The sequence below is a fragment of the Humulus lupulus genome, chromosome X, assembly GCF_963169125.1.
Source record: "Humulus lupulus chromosome X, drHumLupu1.1, whole genome shotgun sequence".
Lineage (NCBI taxonomy): Eukaryota > Viridiplantae > Streptophyta > Magnoliopsida > Rosales > Cannabaceae > Humulus > Humulus lupulus.
The window spans coordinates 176,718,802-176,731,275 of NC_084802.1; the positions used below are offsets into that span (position 1 = coordinate 176,718,802).

At 34.8% G+C, this 12,474-nt stretch overlaps 1 long non-coding RNA gene across 3 annotated transcripts; it reads right to left on the reverse strand.

Annotated features, from left to right (window-relative positions):
- Window positions 1–1,944: 1,944 nt before the first annotated feature.
- On the reverse strand, window positions 1,945–12,222 carry LOC133804261 (uncharacterized). Of its 3 annotated transcripts, none has more exons than XR_009878389.1 (4): window positions 11,945–12,222; window positions 9,245–9,398; window positions 9,092–9,143; window positions 1,945–2,090 (listed from the first exon to the last, which is right to left on the reverse strand). It is a non-coding gene; the product is annotated as an uncharacterized LOC133804261 (long non-coding RNA). The 3 variants fall into 3 exon arrangements; XR_009878391.1 differs by lacking the exon at window positions 1,945–2,090 and adding an exon at window positions 4,923–5,118; XR_009878390.1 differs by lacking the exon at window positions 1,945–2,090 and adding an exon at window positions 8,461–8,694.
- Window positions 12,223–12,474: the final 252 nt, after the last annotated feature.

A 12,474-nucleotide genomic window follows, 5' to 3' on the forward strand; every position in this document is an offset into this window, starting at 1 on the left:
GACGTGATAGTAGTGAATGGCTTAGCCTCGACCAACTTCGTGAAGTAGTCAACCGCCACTATCTCATACTTCACTCCTCCTTTTCCTGTGAGCAGTGACCCAATAAGGACAATGCCCCATACTCTAAAGGGCCAAGGACTTGTCATTTGAGTGAGTGAGCTCGGAGGAGCTCGAGGTATGTTGGCAAAGCTTTGGCACTTGTCACACTTCTTGACATAGTCCATCACATCTCCGTTCATGGTGGGCCAAAAGTATCCTTGTCTCAAGATCTTCTTGGTGAGGCTCTGCCCCCAGCGTGGTTCTCGTAAAGACCATCATGCACTTCTCGGAGTATCATACTGGCTTCTTGCTTAGACACACACCGCAACAGGGGCAATGAATGTCTTCGCCTATACAACTTTTTGTCCATGCTAATATACCTAGGTGCCTGGTAAAGTACCTTCCAAGCTACTTTCTTATCCTGCGGAAACTCCCCTGGGTGAGATATTTAACTATAGGCTCCATCCAACCGTCCTGGGGCTGGATTAATTCCACCTCTTCGGAAGCGAAGATGCTTGGAGAAGATAAGTAGTCGATGGGGTCTAAATTGATCAGTTCAGCATCCTTGGTTGTTTCAAGCATAGCCAAGGCATCAATGTTCTAATTCTATTCCTGTGGCACTTGTTGAATCGTGAAATTTCTGAAGCCATGAAACATTTCTTTGTTCTTCGCTAGGTAGACGGCCATTTTTGTTCCTCGGGCCTGGTACTCCCCGAGTACATGATTAACTACCAGCAAGGGCTACACATATGGACCCGACAACCCAATAGACCTGCCCGACCCGCACCCACCCAGCCACAAAGGGGGAGCCACCCAGTGCCTTTCCCTCTCGGCTCGGCAGAGGCTCCCCACCACCACCACGCACACACGGTAGGCAGAGGCTCCCCCCTACCACCACGGCATGGCAGGGTAATTTTTTTAATTTTATTTTATATTTAAAATGTAAATTTATTTATTTTATATACTAATATTGTAATTTGTAAATGTTAATGTGTGTGTGATTATATGATTATATAATGTATATATGATAATTATGTGGAATGTTTGGTGAATTTTTATATGTAATTTTAATATAGTATTAATACAATTTAAGGATTTTGTTATTAGTGGAACTTATAATTGATTGTGTATGTAAAATTATAATTGTTATTATTAGTGGAACTTTGATGTATATTTGATATTTAGAATTTTGGATGGCTTTGCTTGATTGTATCATTGTATTTTGTATGTGGTTTGGTGTTTACTGTTTAGTGGATATTGAATTCATGAATTGTACTGGAGTGGTCATTGAATTCACTACTACAAAAAGGGTTTTTTAGGACTAGCATTGCGAGTCCTAAAAAAATTTTTAGGACTCGCGGGGCGCGAGTCCTCTATTTGAGAGCCTTAAAAACTAAGGTTTTTTAGGACTCGCAATGCGAGTCCTAAAATACTGTTTTAAGGACTCGCAACACGAGTCCTAAATAATCTGGTTGAGTGCCTTTAATTAAGTTTTTAGGACTCGCAATGAGAGTCCTAAAAAATCTGGTTGAGTGCCTTTAATTAAGTTTTTAGGAATCGCAATGCGAGTCCTAAAAAATCTGGTTCAGTGCCTTTAATTAACTTTTTAGGACTCACAATGCGAGTCCTAAAAAATCTGGTTGAGTGCCTTTAAGTAACTTTTTAGGACTCGCAACGCGAGTCCTAAAGAATCGGGTTGAGTGCCTTTAAGTAATTTTTTAGGACTCGCGGGTAATTTTTTAGGACTTGCTTTGCATGACCTTAAAAGTAATTATTTTTTAAAAAAAATACAGCTACAATTTTAATTTTGATTTAAAAATATATATATCCATTTGAGTGTCGAATATCTATCAAAAGAAATTTGAAAAGAAAATACTAAAAAAATGGCAAAAAATTTTTACGAAATATAAATTTAAAATTTCTAAACATGTATTGTAATTAGCTAGCTATAACATCATTCATTTTGCTCTAACCAATTGTAAAAATGACATTGCCCATTCTTCTCTAACTTCATCAATTTCTTGAGTAGTATATGGTTTATCGGAGGTGAACTGAAGAAAAAAACAAAATTTTAATTATAATTATGTTAGTGGTAATAAATTCAAAGAATATATAAAAATTGTACTAGATTAATACTATGTAGTTGTATATTGTTTATTACCTGTTTCGACAGGAAATATTTGATATGAGGGGCATTGATAAGTACATTCTTCATCATCCTCATAACGTAATATCCGCAGTCGATATTGTTTGGTTGTTTACGACACTATATAAAGATTGGTAATACATGTACAATTCTTAGTATTAAATATCTTAAACATCTTTACATATACATAAACTATACAAATAGAAACATACCGTAGGTTGGAAATACATTACTCCCGATGAGCATTTGATGATCTTTTGACATGCTTTCATTCTTTCTGTGAAATACATCTCAAATGCATCAAGGATGGTCTCCTTGATGGTTGTCCTGTTATCTAATGGTGCATTGAGAGGATCGAGAAAACAACAATAATGCAAATTGGGATATAATAAAAATAACATCCAATGCTCCCTGTTGAAAGAACAAGTATTACACAGTTGTTAGCTTTAAATTCTATTTGTTTGTATCAATGAAAATCATAATAATTAAACTTACCCATGGTTATAAGGCATAACTATCCAATCATGCTTTTTAGACGTGCAATATAACATCCTATCACATAAAGCTTGAGCACGACTATCTGCACAAGTCACGGAAGTAGAAACCTTATTCGGATTCATAAACAACAATGATCCTCTCTTTTCCTTGTCTAATAACAGTGTCTGGTACAAAATCCTACCAACAAATATAATTAATTAAAAAGAAAACTAAATAATTGATGAAAGGAAATCCTTACAATAAATATTATTAGCATACCTTATGTAGAAGACAATGCATGATTGTCCAATCATCTCATTTCTACAAAATTCAAGTATTTCATCCCGAAATAGAGCAAAGTATTCACAAGCATGGCCAAACACATCAAAGTCAATGGACACTTCAACGGCATAATCATGTTTAGGCCAATCATTGATGATTTCATATACTTGTCTCAATTTAGGCAAAATTGGAGATGATTGTTGCACCTCTTGTGACAATGACTCCTTAGGCGCTCGTTTTGGAACTAGTTTTTGAGTTTGTGGTGCTAATGGTAGAGAAGTTTTTTTCCCAGCATGCTTTCCTTTTTTTTTAACGACCTCCTAATAAACCCATAACAAAAAATTAATAATGGAATAAGTAAATAAAAATTTAATAGTCTTAAAAGAATTACCTGTGTCGCTCCATTGAAGATGACTAGCGACTTGGGCCAACGTATCAAACTCCCAATAGCTTGTTTGACTGTATAAATCTCACTGTCAGGGATCGGGTTAACAAGTAGAGCATCAGGTTGGTCAGCAAACTCAATTGCACCGCGGTAGTTTTCTCCTATGTTTTCTCCATGTATGTCTAAGCTACTAGTAACTAGAATGTATCCCCTACCAACGATGTTGGTGATAGAGCCTAATGCAAATTTGCATTCAATCATTTTATCCTGCACATATTTAGATATGTATAAATATGTTATACAAGTTCACAAATTTTTATTTTAAAAAGATAAAGCTATACCTGATTTGATCCAGGAGTGGGGATAAACACAGGTGCCTCTTCTAGTTGTGGGGGCGGGGGTGCTAGAGGTTGATGCTGCGATTTCGGTGATGCCTGATGAGATGGTGTCACCTGATCTATGGGTGATCCATAGTTTGGCACTGACGCATGAGAAGATCCTCCAAAGCCACTATGTTGTCCTTTCATCTGTTCCATAAACTGTCGCATCATTTCCTCTTGTCTTTTGATCATTTCCTGTTGTTGTTTCATTATTTCTTCTTGTTGATGGTATTTTTCTTCCATCATTGCAAATTGAGCCTCAACTGAGGAAGCCTCAAATTCTTTTCCCTTTTTCTTACTGGATAGTGGGGTTTTCTAGAATTGGCTAGGCGTTACACCGAGCCCAATACCCCTCACTCGCCCTCTGCTCTCAGGGGTGCCTAATGCCATAGTAAGCACATCCTTAGACCCTTCAGGTTCAAATTTTCCTTCACTCATGAGCTTAGTATAGTGCTCCTGCAAACAAAATATAGAAATATAGTTATTCTCATTAAAAATAAGTAATCCAATCATATAAAATGTAGTACACTTACTATGTTACGAGCTACGCTTGTTGCCTCGGTACCAACCGGCTCACCCTTTTTGTTAGAATGTCCCACCAACCACAACTGTGACCTGTCGATTTCAGACACCTCGAGTCCAAAATTTTTTTGTTGCAGCCTTTCCAGTGCCAACAAATCCCCACCTCGTGACATATGATGGTTGTGTTTTTTTTTTTTTTCAACGATCTTGATGTATTTTTCTTATTTTCTTCCAATCATCAGTCATGCGTGAAACACAGAACTCATCCCATTCTGTTTTAGTGATCAACTGTGAGTAACCTCTTGGCATATTGAACGTCTTGATGGTCAGATTTGCATCAAGTACATCATAGATGCATACCTTAGTCAGATGGGATTTGAATGATCTCCATCGTTTTGCCGCCATTGACATAATTTTTCTTTTTGATTTATGGTCTATGTCAAATGTAGCCTACAATTGAAAACAATACATATCGTTAGTCTACATTAAAAATACAAACAACATATATTATAGTGATAGAGAAAATACCTTAATGATTTCCCAAAATTTTTCTTTGTCTGATTTAGGGACTTTATCCCAGCTCGCGTGTGTGATTGAAGCACACCTCTTGATAGTTGATTCGATCATTGATCCCAATTTTGATCTCATTGTACCAATCACTTGTCCATATTCATTGAACTCGATCGGTACCTTAACACCTTCACTTCGCATCTTGGCTATGTCGGGCATGGTACATAGTCCCCTAACAGATCTCACATGCACTATAGCAGTGTCATCATTCTCCTCCTGACCAACATTATTTTCAAGTCCAGGAAGTGGACAATCATCATCAAGTCCAGGAAGTGGACAATCATCATCAAAACCTCCTGGATCAGCCATGGAAATATCTGAAAAGAAAACGATTATAAACAATGTTAATAGACAATCGTCAATATGATAGGAAAATTAAATATAAAATGAACAAATCCAACCTTCAGAAGAAGAAAAAACAAGTCAACATTTATCACAGTATATGATCAACCCATACACCGTCACCATCAAAACGCAAAGAAATATCATCGTCATCTACACCATCATCAATAGGGTATTCGGTAAGCTGTGGTTCGGGAATTGTGACAGGTTGTTGAAGGAGTGGTAAGTCATGTACATCATTCTCTTTGTCTCTCCAATCTATCGGTTGAGTAGGAACCACGACTGACCATTGCTTGTCTGATGGATCATTCACATAAAAAACTAGTTTGGCTTGTGTTGCCATTATGAAACGATCATTTTTGTGCCCAATTCGATTTAAATCAACTGAAGTAAAACCTAAATCATCAACCTTTATTCCCTTGTCACTTTTCACACAATCACATAAGAAGACCGGAACTCTAGTTGTAGTATAATCTAATTCCCAAATTTCTTGGATTACTCCATAAAATGTCATATCACACTCTACAGGATTTTTGTCCTTTGAACTAGAGATTTGCATAGTTTTTGCTACAATACAAACTCCACTATTTTGTGTGGTTCTTACATTATCTCGTTCCAAAGTATTGAATTGAGTACCGTTGACGATGTATGATGGGTACTTAAACACATTCAGAGAAGGACCACGAGAAATCCACTTAACTATGTCCGACACATGACACGATGTGTGGGTCACTTCAATTGCAACCTTTGTTAAAAAACATGAAATAATAATTAATAACATGTCATGCAATCAAAACAAAAGATTTAAAATTATTTACTCAAAACAATACCTTGTTCTCTAACCAAGTACTAAATGTACGATAGTGTTCATCTTGGATCCATTTTTGGTTTTTTGACATAGATGGATATTTTTTCCGAAGCCAAACAAAATGATTCCTTCATAAATGTATGCAAAATTAGTATGAATCAATACAAATATGACAATAATGTTTTATGATATCATACTGTCTAAGATAACTTACTCGATGTAAGGTTGAATCTCATCAATGTTTTGCAATACAACACAGTGTGCTTCATGTCTTTCATCTTGAGTTATTGAGCATATAACACCACCTTTTCCACCATAACCACCATTACTTTTATTTAATGTAGATTGATCGCCCACGCTTGTCACACCATGCAAGTATTCTGAACAAAATCCAATGGCTTCTTCTGCAATATAGCATTCAACAATACATCCTTCGGGTCTACTTCTATTTCTAACATAACTCTTAAGAATCTTCATGTATCGCTCAAAGGGATACATCCATCTTAAATAAATAGGTCCGCATAGTTTAATCTCTCTAACCAAATGGACTGTAAGATGCACCATTATGTCAAAAAAAGGAGGTGGGAAGAATTGCTCTAAGTAACACAAGATTATAGCAATCTCCACTTGTAAATTGTCTAACGTTGAAACGTCAATCGTCTTACAACATAAATACTTGAAAAACAAACACATCCGTGTGATTATTTCTCGAACCTTTCTAGGTAGCACACCACGAATAGCCACAGGTAGAATGTGTTGGAATAGGACATGACAATCATGAGATTTCATGTCGACCAAATTCAAATTCTTCATATCCACCAACGTTCTTATGTTTGAAGAATACCCTTCTGGAACTTTAATATTGTATAGACAATTGCAAAGTTCTTTTTTCTCATCCTTAGTGAGTGTGAAACAAGCTGCCGGTAAAAATATTCTATTAGGGCCAACTTTTGGATGTAGGTTTTTTCGCAAGCCCAATGCAGCCATGTCTTTCCGAGCTTTAATACCGTCCTTACTTTTACTTGGAATATTTAACAAAGTTCCTATTAGACTATCACACACATTTTTCTCAATGTGCATGACATCTAAATTATGTTGCAAAAGTTACTTTTCCCAATATTCAAGCTCAAAGAAAATTGATTTTTTCTTCCAAGGACTTGTAGACTCATCCGCACTAGTCAAACTAACTTCAGTCTTATCCTTGCCAACACTCTTTCCACGACCCTTCTTCTTCTTAATTGGACAAACAATACGTTTTCCTACCTTAAACTGAATTACAGATACTTTATTAAGTACTTGATTCCCAGTCAAAGGAACTGGAGCCAAACCAAACTCTTGTTCACCATTGAATGCATTTTTCCAAGTTCTAAAATAATGTCTCAGGGGCAAGAATTTTCTATGTCCCATATAGCACACCTTGCGGGAATATTTTTAATATTGAGAGAAATTCTTCTCCTCACAAATAGGACAAGCTTTGTATCCTTTTACACTGTAACCAGATAAATTTCCATAAGCGGGGAAGATGTTGATTGTCCATAACAACACCGCTCGAAGGGTAAATTCTTCTTTTCGGTATGCATCATAAGCCCTAACTCCTTCATTCCATAAAGTTTTCAAGTCATCAATTAGGGGAGCTAAGTAGATGTCAATATCATTACCAGGTTGTTTAGGTCCAGATATCAGCAAGGTCAGTAAGGTAAACTTCCTTTTCATACAAAGCCATGGCGGTAAATTATATATGACTAGCATAACAGGCCAACAACTATACCTACTACTGAGAGAAGTATGAGGATTAATTCCATTCGTAGAAAGAGCTAGACGAATATTTCTAGGTTCATTGGCAAATGAAGGCCATTCAAAATCCACTGTCTTCCACGCTGGTGAGTCAGCAGGATGTCTAAGTCTACCGTCCTTTATTCTATCATTTGCTTGCCAAGTCAAATTCTTAGCATGATCAACATTTCGATAAAATCGAATCAAACGAGGAATTGGAGGAATATACCACAAAACTTTTGCTGGTACTCCTTCCTTAACTTCCTCTAAATTCCTTTTCTTTTGCCATCTGGACACACCACAAGTAGGACACGAATTCGCATCTATAAGGCTATTCTAATATAATACGCAATCATTAGGACAAGCATGTATTTTTTCATATTGCAAGCCTATTGAGCACATAGTTTTCTTAGCCTCGTAAAATGATACGGGCATCTCGTTTTCTTCAGGCAGTAAATCTTTCAAAAAAACTAACAATTCCGTGAAACTCTTATCACTCCATCCATTTTTGGCTTTTATATTGTACAATCTAAGAAGGGCTGACAACTTTGAAAATTTAGTGCAACCAGAGTAAATCGGCTTTTCAGCGTCATTAAGAAGATTTTCAAACTTAACGGGATCTACTTCTGATTCATAATATGCATCGTCAATCATTTCATCTAAATTATCCTCACGATCCAATTGCCTATCATTCCGATCTTCATTCGTCATAGGAGGGTCCGGAGTAACATGAAGCTCTTCACCATGCCAATACCATATTTTATAACTTTTGTCTATCCCATGGAAATATAAGTGCTCTTTTATTATTATGGCAGTCATCTTTTTCATATTTCCACATTTACTACAAGGATAACAAATATAGTTTGGATCTTTGGCATGATCCAAACTAAATTTAAGAAACTCATCGACCCCTTTTATATATTCTACTGACAACCTATCAGCTGACATCCATTCTTTGTCCATATTGCGCCTATTTGTTTTAATAAAAAATTAAAATTAAGAAAATAAAATAAAATAAACATACAAAACAAAACTAAGTACAAAAAAATCTATAGAAAATCGGGCAGCATATCCCCTAATTTACTAACCTGGTCATCTGTCCTAATCAACACCAATATGTCAAACAAATCAAACAGCACACTGGTTTTCATCCATATATCATCGCAGCACACAAAATTCTCAGAACCTACTTCACTAAGACATGCAAGTTCTCAATCTTCCGTTATCACCACAGCACACACAATTCCCAAAACCTACTTCACTACGGATGAATATCTAAGATATTCAAACTCCACTAAAGTAGTACAGTTATCATTCAAAATTGTAAAATATTGAATTTTTTAAAAACTAAATCAAATGCAACAAACCTCTTGCAATTAGCTACCAATCCAATGCTTTAAAACCAATCAAAATATTAACCTATTCATTTTAATCAACATTATAAAACAAGAAAAAGGTCAGATGTTGACATGCTCTTTTAAAAAAGTTAAAATCAACACAACAAATATATGAATACATACTTGTATATTCTTTTACAAGTCACACTTGTATCAACAGCTATTACTTTGGAACCAACTGGATTATCAGTGTTTCCTGCAATGTTGAGCCCTGAAGTAAAGAAATCATCCGCATTGACTTCCTTTGGATCCTTGCAAAACTTCCCATTCACAAACACTGCTCAAAATGAGTAATGTTCATTAGTAACAGATAGAGGCTAGTAATTAAAAATAGTTACAAATGAAAATTATATAAAAGTGCTGTGCTAGCAGATTATGTAAAAAAAAAGAAATGAGCACTCTTCATTTTTTTTTTGGTAAACTGGTTAAGCTCTCTTTAATCTAATAGTTTCTGTAGTCACAAGTGAGAGCTATTGTAATTTAAACTGGCATGAAACCAAGTCTATTTATAGTGTGATTCTCTCTAACCTGAACCTAACTAGTCCATGTTTTCTAATCGAAGCAGCGAGTAAGACTTGGAAAAATGTAGTCTTTGGTTGTTATCTATTTAATAATGAAACAAAGAATCATTCTTCAACCACTACGAAGAAGTTTATTTCATTTAATTTGATCATCAATCTTTTTTGCTTCATTCAATGACCAATTGCAAGGAAGTGGTCATCTTTCTCTCTAGTAGTATTACTTAGCTTTAAGTGCATTTTTAGCCACTTGTTTGATTTTAATTAGAGCTGAGAATCTATTTGATTTTATTTGTAATAAATAAGATATTACCCGCCTTTAGAATTTAGATGTGAAAACAAGACTTCTGTTAAGTAGAAACAATTCCATGTCTTGCTTGGGGAGCACTCTATAGAATTTTCACATATCCTAACTAACACATAAAATTCAAAACAACCCTTTTTTTGTCAACACACAAACAGTGCTTTTCTACCATCTCATTAGTTTTTCTGGCCATTTTACTACATTTATTCTCTAAAAGAAATGTGCTAAATTAGTTAAGTTGTTCTTAAAATGTCATTTAGGACCAACAAAAGATGAGCTATAATAGTTCTTTCCTTCATACGAAAACTTGGACTGGTTGAGGATACCCTTTGAGGCTAATTAAGTTGTAGCAAAAAAATTAAAGAAGTGGCATTTAGCATATTCAACTACAGGTTCTCTCATTCCAACCATGATTTGCTTACATATGCAAATTTACTACTTCTAGATCTAGACATGATTAGATATATATATATAGTAATAAAATATTTAATTTTTTAATAGTTGCAAGTCATGAAATCTCTCTATCTTCATTACAAATCTTGCTTTTTATCTATTTATTATATTTATCTGCATTGAATAAACAACCATCATTTTCCTGTGGATAAAAGTCTCAACTGGTTCATATTCAAATAAGGTAGTTAGAGGAGCTTTTGTTTAGATAAGTGTCATATTTTCCCAAATTGATCTCTAGAGGATGATGTGACTGTTATATGCTATGAAATGTATCTGGTGCAGCACTTTCTATATATGCTATGATCGATTGCTTAGTCTGTCAAATATTAATTATTGCCTTGGACTGCTTCAAGTATTTTTAAAAGAACGTGTCAAATTGAAACTTCTTCTGATATAAATTTTTTCCTCATTTGAGTATTTTCTTCTCAATTTTTTAATAATGTTTTTCAAATTTTGTCCATATGATCTTTTGTTTCAGCTAGTATCATTTTCCTGTAGTATTACTAGCCCACCCACTGAATAAGATTGTACTTTTTTTTTTTAACTCTGCAGTTAGTTACAGTAAAACCTCTATATATTCATTTTTTTTGTAGTGTACTAATGCATCAGAAATACCAAAAATATGTTAGTCTTGAAGAACAGCTCCAAAAATGAGTATGCAAAGCATACATATTATTGGATGAATAAAAAGAAAATCTCATGCAGTAGAAAATAATTTTGTATTTAGTCAAGTGTGCTCTATAGAAGTGTTTTTTTTAACAAACACAAATAAAACCAACAAAGAGAGAAGAGAATGAATATGGAAATGCCTTGTTATATAAAAGTGAGACATGTTATTTTTTTATATATATCCATAGATTTATAACAAACCACTCCTTCAAAGGTTAAAGAGTGGATTTTTCATACGTTTGAAGAGATTTTACAATTACTTGCATGATAATTTGTTCAAATAAGAGACTAAGTCTTATTCACATTTAAAGATTAAGTGAGCTTGAGCAAAAGCTTTCTTTTGATTTACATAATAGAAAAACTATACCAAATGCCCTTTTGTGTTATACCTAGTCCATTAAGCTTTGATATCTAACTAAACATATTATTAAAATAATAATAAGAAACAAACGTAAAATCCAACTTTAAGATAAAACTTGCCCAATAAGGATTTTCTTTAGTAATAATTGTGCCTAAATCTCCAACTTAAACTCAAGAGTTCTCTGATATGACATGACCATTAACAGAGATCAGAAGACAGGGCAATCAAGTATTAACAAGTAAAAACAATCAATTAAAAAGAAAGTCAGAAAAGAAATTCAGGCATTGTGTGATATGCTCAAAATCACCAAATCAAAATTTTTTTCTTTTTATTCACAAAACTGGATCCCACAGTTTGAGAATGTAACCTCAATGGCATGTTTTCAGGCTCGTTCAGTGCACAACTCTGTTATGGAACTAGTGTACTATACAGTATATATATATATACATAACAGGATATATATATAAGCAAAGATGTGTGGTGTATATATATATATATAAAAGCAAAGAAATATATACCTGGAAATCACCGAAGCACGCCGAGAGACGGAACCGTGAGCAACCAGCACCCCACGCCAAGAAGCACGCCACCGGCGAGACTGCTGAAGCCGAGAACCCACCTGCCGTCGACGCCGTTCACCACCGTCACTGCCGTTCACCTACAGCCGCCGTTCACCTCTCTACCAGCCCTAAATGTTGTGATTTTGAATAAATCCCCAAATGTATTGCTGATAGTGCTCTATTGTGTTAACCCGAAAATTTCAAAAAATTTGATAGCTTTTTTAAGTGTTTTATATAATAATTTTAAGGAGTGCTGCGAGTCCTAAAAGAGTATTAAGGACTCCCAAAGCAACTCCTTAAAATTATTAAGTAGCACACTTATTTTTTAGCTTATATTTTTTTAGGACTTGCATATTCTTTTAGGACACTCATTGTGAGTCCTAACAGAGTATTAAGGACTCTCAAAGCAAGTCCTCAAAATTATTAAATAAAACACTTATTTTTTTAGCCCAGATTTTTTTAGGACTCGCATATTATTTTAGGACACT